The sequence below is a fragment of the Dryas octopetala genome, chromosome 2 (genome assembly GCF_963921425.1).
Source record: "Dryas octopetala chromosome 2, drDryOcto1.1, whole genome shotgun sequence".
Lineage (NCBI taxonomy): Eukaryota > Viridiplantae > Streptophyta > Magnoliopsida > Rosales > Rosaceae > Dryas > Dryas octopetala.
This window is the reverse complement of record NC_141367.1, coordinates 5,585,283-5,597,229: the sequence shown is the minus strand read 5'-3', so window position 1 is coordinate 5,597,229 and position 11,947 is coordinate 5,585,283.

Here is an 11,947-nt window from a genome sequence, read left to right as displayed (position 1 = left end):
CAACAAGTGATTCAGTGTAATAGACAACACTCAAGTTTGATCACACTTACATGGTCTTGGAAATGTGTGGTGAAAGAGTTATCTGCATGGCAGTCGGCTTCATATTGTGTTGTTCGTCGAGATCTTGTAGCACGGACAGTAGCTCGATGTTCTCTGGAGATGGCAAAAATAAATAAGATAAATAAAAGCCTCAGATTATGCAAAGACAGTTAGTGTGTATTAACCGAGTATATTATATACCTCACATATGAATCTACTTCATGACAATTAAACAAGGTGCAACGATGGGCACGCTCCCACAAGGCATGGTCCATGTAAAAAGGTGCCCCAGAACCCCTGCTTTCACCTTGGCTATGAAATATAGCAAACCCTTCACGCACCATATTCTCACCATCATAAGTGTTTCTACTCACACAGTTGCGACGTGTGTCTACGTCTTTTAAGTACATAGAGGAAAATGATAAGCATTCATCGACAAGGTAACCATCAGCTATGCTACCTTCTGATCGGCTCTTGTTCCTAACATAATTCTTTAATGTTTACAAATACCTGGAAATATATTATGAGGTTGTGAGTGTAAAGTATCCATAACAACACCCTATTTCAGCATGATGCATATTTAGTAGTGAGTTAAAAGTGAGAGATTTGCATTACCGTTCTATCGGATACATCCACCTATATTGTACAGGCCCCCAATAGCAACTTCATTGGCAAGGTGGATCGGCAAATGGACCATGACGTCTAAAAATGTAGGTGGCATGATACGCTCCAATAGACACAATGTTAGAGTGATGTGCTAATTCAAACCGAGGAAGTCATCTTTAGTGGATGACTTGGCACAAACATTCTTGAAAAAACTACATAGCTCAAGAATAATTGAAGTCACCCCTTTTGGCAGAATGCGTCTAACAACTAGTGGAACCAAGTGCTGTAAGAGAACGTGACAGTCATGACTCTTTTGCCCCATGATTTTCCTTTCCTTGACAGATATGCAACTTGCAATGTTGGATGAATAGCCCATCTGGGATCTTAGCCGTCTTTAAAACCTGACAAAACAACTCTTTTTCTTACTTATTCAAGGTGAAGGCAAAGATGGCAGAAAAGTTTTATTGCCATGTCTCACTAGATGAAGGTTGGGCTTCAATTGTAGCAACTCTAAGTCCGCTCTAGCATTGATGTCATCCTTATTTTTTCCGTCTAGGCTAAGAAGGGTTCCAACAAGGCTGTCACACACATGTTTTTCGATGCGCATCACATCTAAATTATGCTGGAGAAGGTTGTATTTCCAATAGGGTAACTTGAAAAAAATACTTTGTTTTTTCCAAGGACCCGAATACTCAATCAAAGTGCCATCACTCATTCATTTTCGAGCCACTGGTTTTCTTTGTTTCTTCCCAAACTTAAAGGAAAGAGTGGATAATTGATCCAAACACTAAGAGCCTAATAAGGGAACTAGTGTTGTCCTATGTTCACCCTCCCCATTAAATGCATACCTCTTCCTCCGGAAATGATGGTTTGTAGGAAGGAACCGACGATGACTCAAATAATAGTATTTGTGACCCTTAGACAAGTATTGAGACTCTGTAAGTCCATGGCACTATGAACATGCAAATTTGCCTTTGGTGCTCCACCCGGATAAATTGGCATAGGCGAGAAAATCATTAATCATCCATAACAAAGCAGCCTGCATATTGAAGCTTTCGGATTTGGCAACGTCATAAGTTCGAACGCCACTTTCCCATAGTTTACCAAGCTCTTCCACCAATGGCTCCAGGTATATATTTATGTCATTTCCCGGAGCCTTGGGCCCTGGAATACAAATTAGACTTCTTTATGCACATCCATGGGAGAAGGTTGTAAATTGACATAACTACGGGTCATGTACTGTGTGCACTGCTTATATGACCGAATAGATTGAAACCGTCGCTCGCAAGACCCAATCTAACATTTCGTGGATCACTTGGAAACTCAGGATATTTGGTGTCTAACTCCAACCAGGCAGGTGAATCAGCCGGATGTCTCATTACTCCATTGTTGACACGGCTTGTGGCATACCAGGTCATATGGTCTGCTGTGTGCCTTGACATAAAAAGCCTTTGTAATCTAGGCACAAGTGGAAAGTTGCATAACACCTTAGCTGCAACTTTGCGACCATTTAAACTGCCTTCTTCTGTGTATCGGTTTGCACCACACTTTCTACAAAAAATATTAGCTGCACGATCATTGAAATATAACATTCAATCATTTTGACAAGCATCTATCTTCACATATGACAACCCGAGATCACTAATAAGCTTCCTAGTGTAGTAGAAAATGGCCGACAGAGTCTCCCCCTCAAGAAATAATCGTTTCAGCAGGGATAGTAGGTCAGAAACACCACGATCAGTCCACCCATGCAAGCACTTGATATGATATAGCTCCACAATGAATTGGAGTTTCTTCATGGATTCACAGCTTAGCCAAAGTAGGGCATCAACGTCCCATATGAAGTTGAAAAACCTCTCAGCTTCAACTGTGCATCCAGTATTGGATGGTGGATTGGTAATGTTGTCTTGCTCAATCTCAATATTGGCATTCCAGAATAGGTCATCCAGCAAGCAGTGCATGTCAGGGCCAGTATGGTAATCATGTAATGGACTTAATTCAATCTGTTTAACCTTGATCAATCGTTGGATTTAAAATGGTCTCCCCATGATTTTTTCATGGCAAGTCCATTTAACGGGTGTCCATACCATCAAGTATCATATGGTTGTAAATATCAGTTCAATTCCTCCAAAAATGATTGTAGCACAATCAACACGGACACTTAACTGTGTTACCAATTGCAACATATGCTCGAAACTGTGATCCAATAAATGACATATGTGGGTCTGGTACTCTTCAGTATTTCTATCTAGTCGAACCCAACTCTTATCTATGATGTCTGGCATTGTACAATCTTCCAAGTGGTAGCACATTATGGTAGAAAGCAAGTGGGTTTATCTCCTTTTCAATTATTCTATGATAGTTACCTTTGAAAAAAAAGCCTACAAAAAACAACAACAAAAAGCACAATTATTTGCTGGTTGTATAATTAATTTTTGGCTTAATTACAAAATGTACCCACTAACTAAAGGTGGTATTTCAGATTGGTCCATGAACAAAAAATTATTTCATATTGGTCCACTAACTAATAGAAAGCTACAAAATAGTACATCAATTATGAATTTCATCAAAAACGATAGTTAAAGGCCACTTTGGACAATGATGATGTGAATTTTTTGAATGATGTGGACACCAAATTTGCTCTACATGTATTAATAATGTCATATTGATTAAAAAATAAAAAATAAAAACTAACAAAACTTTTAAACCCTCTAAAAATATAATTAAATATGACATCATTAATCCATGTGGTTTAAATTTGGTGTCCACATCATTAAAAAATCCACGTCAGCATTGTCTACACTGGCATTTCACGTCCTTATTAACGAAATTTGTAACGGATGTGGTAATTTGTAAATTTCTATGTTCATGGACCAATCTGAAATACGCCCTATAGTTGGTGGGTGTATTTGTAATTAAGCCTTAATTTTTTATATAAAAGTGCAAATATTCCTACAATGCGTTCCAACTTTGTAAAGGAAATAAACAAACTGAAAGTTCAAATCTAACCTACCTGTTTGCTCGCAATTCTAATTTAATACAAGCAAACTTATAGATTTGCAAATATATGAGTTGGCTATTGTGCTTGTTAAATACATAAGTGATATTTATATAAATATCATTGCTAAACTACAGCAAATATATCACTGCCAATATACATAAGCGATATTCCTGCAAATATATAAGTGGTATTTGCAGTGATATTCTTGCAAATATATCAGTGATATTATATATATCTTCTTTGTTAAATACATAAGTGATATTCCTGCAAATATATCACTGCTAAACTACAATAGTGATATCTATATAAATATATATCCAATATTGTCTACTTTCATGCTCATGTCATGTTAATAAATTATATGAAATTCACCCAAAATTCTTAGAAGCTCAATCTAGAATATGGATTTGGCCCATATAAGACTCATATATATCAAAACTCATATCAAAGTCACCAAATAGCTTAAACTTTACTACACCTGCATATTGGATATGATATCTACTTCATAAGAATTCTATTAATAAGTGATAAAAATTCACACCCGCAGAAGATAAAATTTATGAATCACAATTTTCATCTCCATCAAGCTCATTGGGTTTATACACATCATCCAAACTAGAAATTCTATAATTTGAAGAGCAAGTTTTTAAGTAACTCACATTTGAGTGGTTGTTTAAGCCATAATGTGCAGAGCAATTCAAGTTCCTTCTTAACCCACGAGCAGATGAGGTGCCAGATGAATGTCTAAATAACTGAAAAACCAACCACTGCAATATAGACAGAAAAATGCATTAAAATAACTTCAACTAATTAGGCATACTGGTGCAAGGAGATGAGATACTAACCTTCAAACATTTCAATTTAGTCGTCAGCAAGACAATTGTCAGACCTCACAATATTAATTTAACCATTATACCCAAGCAACCCAGATGCAGAGGAGGTGGATTGGGGTTTTCAATTTGATGGAGGTTGGAGGATGTGCCCAGCCACACTATTTCCGTCGGTGTAGGCAACAACAGCTTGAAGATCGGTGACTGTAATGGCATGGGATTAGCTGCCTTTGACAATTTTCGATTACCTTCCCTTTAAGGGATATCTGAATAAGTGACACAGCTTGCAACTTTGGGGGTTTTTTGTTGCTGAACAGAGCTGAAACGAATAAAGCAATACCATTAAGGATTAGTTACTTAATGAGCAGTGGTTTAGGGGTTACATTAGTCAGTCAAAGTATGAACAGTGAATTTTGACCAAAAAACACAACAATAGCAATGGCTTCCAAATTAGTTTAAAAAAAAAAAAGACATGCCCTTTGCTTAGATTTGTTGTAGTGGATGCGCAAGTATCTCCTTCCGTGCATCTTTCATTATGATGTTCGTGTGATGTTTCTTACGCTTCACGCCCACGTTCTCAATTGAATTCAGTCACTAGGATAACTCAACCTCATTTTGGACCTTTCGCCAAGATAATTCTCACAAACTCAAACTTGATTAAATTATTCCTATGGGTTTAGTCCAAATGTAATTTGATTGATTGGGCTTCAATATTTGAATTTATACATGAGCTAGGTCAAGAAAATAATCTCCCACACACTATGTTAATTGTGCAATTGCATTTGTAAGCTACTGTTACAATTATGTAACCACTCATGTGAGCTTTATTTTGGGCAGGTATCCAGACCATTTCCCTCTTGAATTTCACCATGGTGGAAAGCTAATCATCTTAAATGAAGATGGCAGTAGAAAGGACTATATTGGTGGAAATGTCACTTGGGGGGATTATGCCAGCATCGATTACATGTCTTTATTGAAAATGGATGGTCTTGCCAAGTTGTTGGGGTACAATGAGAAACTTGTGTACTACTACAAAGAACCGGGACATCCACAATACACGGGGTGAATGCGATCAGTAAGTGATGATTGTATTTGAGGTTGGTAGGTTTCCAGACACCCCAGAGAGTGGCTGTTGTGTACATTTGTCGTGCTCCTGTGGATAATGGTTTAGATGATCAACAGTCATTAAATGCATTGTGGAAACGAAATGTGGATAATGGTTTAGAGTAACAAAACTCCCAAGGTTTGACATAGTCATTAAATACAAGAAATGTGAAAAAGAAGGCCACAATTCAAGGACCCGTGGGAAGGAGAAAAGTGCACCAGAAAAGGTACCAATGTGAATATGTGTAACTCAGTGATATGTAGACTAAGTGATCAAGATGTACTTTAACTGAAATCTAACTATGTGGTTTTTTGTTTGCAAAAAAGGGGAAATGATAAAGGTTGTGTTGCACAAGAGCAAGGCCAGCACCCTGATCAGCCAGCCAAGAAGGTAATCTAAACTGTTTTTGCCATAAGAATTTTGTTCTATGTTTGATTGGAAATATGAATATCCAACTGAGTATGTACTTGAGATTTATTTGCAGGTGAAAAGGAAGCCAGGATTTCAAAAACTAAAGTCAAGGCATGCATTGGAAAGATCAATGAGGGATTCTCTTAGGTCAAACTAAGGGCCATCTCAGCCTGCAAACTTTGTTAGACCTTCTGCAGGGCTCAACCTCCACCATAATCTCAGCCTAGAATAGTGTCATCTCAGCCTCCAGTTGTTGGATCTCTCAGCCAACATTCATCATGCCACAAGTGAGACCCATGTTATTAACACAGCCATATGCATCAACTATTCCCAACAAAAGATTCAAATCACCTGCCAAGAAGAAAAAACCTTGGAGGTTCCTATGAAGCCAATGCAGAAGCTTTTGTGTTTTGCATATTAATTGGGAGAAGGGCAATTGTAGTTGTTTTGCAGGTTTAAATTGCTTCAAACTCTGATTGTGTATTAAATTGCTTCAAACTCTTTTTGAGTTTATTCTGTTGGAAGCAGAGTTTTTTGTGCATCTGCAGAGAATAGGACATCTGCATGGTGTTTTTGAGTTGTCCTCTTTTTTGTGATATGCATAATGTAACGAAAAAGGATTAAGTGTCATGTTTAGGTGTGTAGATTGAATTGAAATTGATGGTATTTATCTAAGTTTATTTGGACCATTTTTTGTCTTATGATGCATTTGGATTTATGTTGTATTTATTGCAAAACAAGTATCCAATTTACATGACCAATTTTCCCATTTTTTAGACTAAAAATTCATGGCTTGTTTACATGCCAAATTTCCATTTTCCCATTTTAAATTGCCAATGATAAAAATTCAACAAAAAATGACATATTGAATACAGAGGGCAATACGAGAGTGACATCACATAAACAAGGCCATATTCAACATAAAAAAAGCCATATTCATTTCATTTCACATAAACACTTCCACTACACTTAAAGTCATCTCAATATAATTTCACCCTAAAGAGACAACCCGAAACCAACCTTACCCAAATATTTTACATTTCTCGTAGGAATCAACACAAAACAAGCCAACCATGTTCATTACACCTTAATTGCCATTAACCCAAAAAGACAAAAAAAACGTACACCCAAGACATGATCAACCACATCCGCAACTTCTTCACCTTTGCTTGAAGCACATTGAATTCTGTTTCCAGCAATTTTTGTGTCATTAGCAATCCAGGTATCACTTGTCTTTCCCTGACACAAATGGGAGGATAAACCCATCGAAAGAAGCCGTATCCTACTCCCCTAGCTCCCTGCATAAAAAACAAAGCAATATATATGTTTTAAAACAAAAAAAAGGCAAACACATAGATTATAACAAACTTACCCTGGAACACCCTCGAACCTTCATCCAGGGTTTGCATCAGTCCATGAAATGACCCTCTTTGCCGGAACATCACAATAGCACGTACTGCATCTGACCCACTAGTTCCATCGTCCCACACCAAGGTGTATTCTTCAAACCCTAACCCCTATTATTTTCCTTCTTCCAATCACATCTAGGACATGGGTTTCCCATTAACTGTGATCTTATAGAGAGATTATGTGGGAATACCCATAAAAATGGAGGGAACTTGTGAGGAGTGGCGCGAAGATGATGTGCAGGTGTTAGGCAAATGGGTTTGCACAAGGGAAATAACCTTTTAGCCCATGCATAAAGGTCGCGTGCTTGGCACGTGTTATTTTTTAACGTATGTCAGGACGGAATCCACCAAATGTCCTATTTTAATACACTATTTAAGTATGTGTCCTACTTTAATGTACCTCTAAATATGTGTCCTAAATTACGATTGACACATAAGTATGTGTCATGAAGGAAAAAAATTCCCAATATAATATGATAATATTAGGATAATATTATAATTTAGGGTTTGATTGCCACTGTTCAATAGTCGCAATCAAACCCAATATGAAAATTCCCAATAACAATATGAAAACCCTGGCCACAGTTTTACATGATTGCGACTATTAAACAGTGTCAATTATAGTTATTGTTGAACGGTGACTATTCTTACAATGCATAAACATGACATCATTTATCTTTTTCTTCTATAAACATGTCAAAAAATCATAAACAAACATATAATACAAAAATTTAAGCTTATGGAGTCAAAAATCCTAATTTCAATAGTAACAAATCATTGCCACTGTCCAACAGTAACTATCTAGGATGACAATAGTTACTGTTGGACAGTAACAATCGCTACAGTACCTCCAAATCGCACGATTCACAAACCCCGACCTCCACACTTCCAGATCGGTGGTCAAAAAACTCTGATCTGGAGTTCGCCGGCCTCCTTCAAGCCTCCGACGATGGGTGATAGGGAAAAGAGAGAGAGAGAGAGAGAGAGAGAGAGAGAGAGAGAGAGAGAGAGAGAGAGAGGACAACCTATTTTTTTAAAAGGTGGGTTTAAAACTAATTAGATGAACCTCTTTTTTATCATATGGGTAAAATAGATGGGTTACTTTATCATTAAAAGTCTAAAAGTAAACTTTATAATCATTATATGTAGAAATTAAATCTCATTAATTTTAGGATAATAATAGGGTAGTTTTGAAATAAAAATGCCTGGACAATATTTTTGAGCCTCACTCAAAATTTATATACCATTATGGTTTTAGTGTAAGGATAACCATAAAATGGTTTAGCCACAAATCGGTCCCTAAATAAGTGGGAATTGAAAATACCATTCTTTTACCACTTTTTGTTATGATCCATTTACTAGATATAGCTTTTCTAGCTTTGAGCTCTGTTCACTATAGATGCGAGGTTTCCTTCCGATCTCTTGTGAATAGTATATTGTATTATTATCTTACTTATTTATGTTCTTTAAGGATAGTTTAGTCTTTTACTTGGTTTAGGGCTTCTATAACCTTTCATATTTACATGGTAGTGTGTTGTTCTCATCTTCAATATGCAGAGCTGATTTCACATCTCTCATTGGTGATCTTTGGTCGGAATCATACATCTTTTCCTGTAAATTTACTTTTCTTTTTCTTGTTTGGTTGCTGAGAAAGTATCAAAAGTATATTTCTTTTCTCGTTTGGTTGCTAAGAAAGTGCATAAAACATAAGACTAATTTTGGGTTTATTCAATTGTTCTTTTTTTTTTTGCCAAATTTATTCAAGTGTTCAATGTGTTTGAATTATGTGAATTCATTTATTTCTTGTTTGGTATTATTTAATACACATAACTTATGAATCAAATAGAGTAATTTTATTCAATATACCATGTTAATACCCCATAAACTATTTTGACCCCCCAGCCTAAAATATAACTTTTTTTTTTTCAGACCAAAATACCCCTTTATGTGAAAATGTTGCCACATGATCGCCACATGGTGGCCACGAGTCAATTTGTGTCAACCACAAATTTCACAATGTGTCGACCACAAATTTCACAAATTCAATCATGTGCTATAGCACCACCGTGTTTCTAGGTTTTTCATTTCTTCTCTCTTATCTCTCTCCATCAGATCTGAAATTGAAAATGTTTTAGCAGAGATTTGATTGCAAATCTTTGGTGCAAAAAAGAGAGGAGTCCCATCCTCACAGATGTGTGAAGTGGTGGATCTTTGGATTTGTTGCAAAGCACAAAAAATTATACCACTTTAATCTGCAAAAAATTGGGATTGGCTTTGGCGCTGTTCTTTGCTTTGGATTTGCCTTCATATCTCTATATTAATAACTGTAGTATATTGATGTTGGGTTATATTCTAAAATTTCCTTTCAGAAACGTGGATCAGATTCTACAGGATCAAACGTATGGGACTTAAGGAATGATGGAAGGGAATAAAATAATAAAAGAACAGAGGGAAAAATAATAAAAAAATAAGTAAATAAAAATGAAGTAGAAGAGCCCTTCAATGATCTTTCTCGGGAAAGGTTTCCGATCAGCAAGCACCTGGATCGTGGGTAGCAGTGGCCGACCAGTGGGTCTTTTGGGCATGGCATGCGAATTCGGAAGTTTGAGACTCGAGAGCGTGACTGGATCTGTCTGCAAATATCTTCATGCAATCCACTCCCTTATGTTGGATATGTTATCTGATGCAAATATCTTCAAAAAGCAACGTGTTCTAGGTTGATATTAGGGGTACCCGGCCCAAATTTTTCGGGTTCGGGCCGGGCTCGGGCTTGAATGATAGAAGCCCAATAGGGCTTTCGGGCCGGGCCGGGCCGGGCTTGGGCTTTAATACACAAGCCCAAGGCCCGCCCATCGGGCTTTGGCTTGCGGGCTTGGAGGGCCGGGCCGGGCTAGGCCCAAACGGGCGGCCCAAATAGGCCCAAAGCCTGTTTAGACACATATATATGTTAAAAAAAAATATAGGATTTTGGCTATGTTGTGATTTGAACATGAGACCTCACATAACAAACTTCAACTCTCAACCAACTGAGCTGACCAGTTTATTTGTTAAGTTTGTGAATCATAACATATTTAATAGCTTTTTCGTTTGTTTACTTCAATAAATTATTAATATGCTTATTAAGTTATTCTATAATACTATTATGTTAGTAATAGTGTAATACCATAAATAATAAACTTTTAAAATTATATACAACATTACAACTATAATAAAACATAAATGTACATATGTTTTATTATATATTTTATTACATATTTTTATAAACAAACGATGCAATTGTGTTGTCAACGATCCGAACCATTCAAATTTTAGTTCCTCACTCAAAGATAATTCGTGCAAAAAATTAGCTTAATCGGAGATGTAAAAGTGACATAATGGTGGTTGAATTAAGGAACGATCGTGGTTTTTCTAATGATGATCGAATGGGTAGATGAATGGCCGATTTTTTGTACGGATGATCTTTGACTATGAACATAGAAAATGAACGGGTCAAATTGTTGAAATCACGTTGTGGTCTTCATAATTATGGAAACAACAAGGTTTCAACGGGAAAGTTATTAGAATTATACTCTTCAAGTGTATTTATATGTAGAAGTTCACATATCGATCGTGTTTTCAACGATCCGAATCGTTCAAGTTTTAGTTCCCCACTCAAAGAGAATTCTTGCAAAAAATTAGCTTAATCGGAGATGTAAAAGTGACATAACGGTGGTCGAATTAATGAACGATTGTGGTTTTTCTAATGATAATCGAATGGGTAGATGAATTCCGATATAGCCAATTTTTTGTAAGGATGATCTTTGACTATTAACATAAAAAATGAACGGCTAAGATTGTTAAAATCACGTTGTGGTCTTCACAATTATGGAAACGACAATGTTTCAACCGGAAAGTTATTAGATTTATATTCTTCAACTCTTCAAGTGTATTTATATGTAGAAACTCACATCTCGATCGTGTTTCCAAGTTTTCAATGATCCGAACCGTTCATTTTTTAGTTTTTCACTCAAAGATCATCCCTGCAAAAAATTAGTTCAATTGGAAATGTAGAAATTAGATAATGGTGGTCCAACTTATGAACGATCGTGATTTTTCTAATGATAATCGAATGGGTAGATGAGTTCTGATTTTGCTGATTTTTTGTAAGGATGATCTTTGACAATGAATATAGAAAATGAACGGCTCAGATTGTTGAAATCACGTTGTGGTCTTCACAATTATGAAAACAATAAGGTTTCAACGAGAAAGTTATTAGAATTATACTCTTCAACTCTTCAAGTGTATTTATATGTAAAAGTGACGTAACGATGGTCGAATTAATGAATGATCATGGTTTTTTTAATGATAATCGAATGGGTAAATGAATTCTGATTTGGCCAATTTTTTGTAAGGATAATCTTTGACTATCAACATATAAAATAAACGGTTCAAATTATTAAATTAATGAACAATCATGGTTTAATAACTTTAATTATAGTTGTATTATAAAAGTTGTATATATACATATACATTTATGTTTTATTATAGTTGTAAATTTGTAATGTTG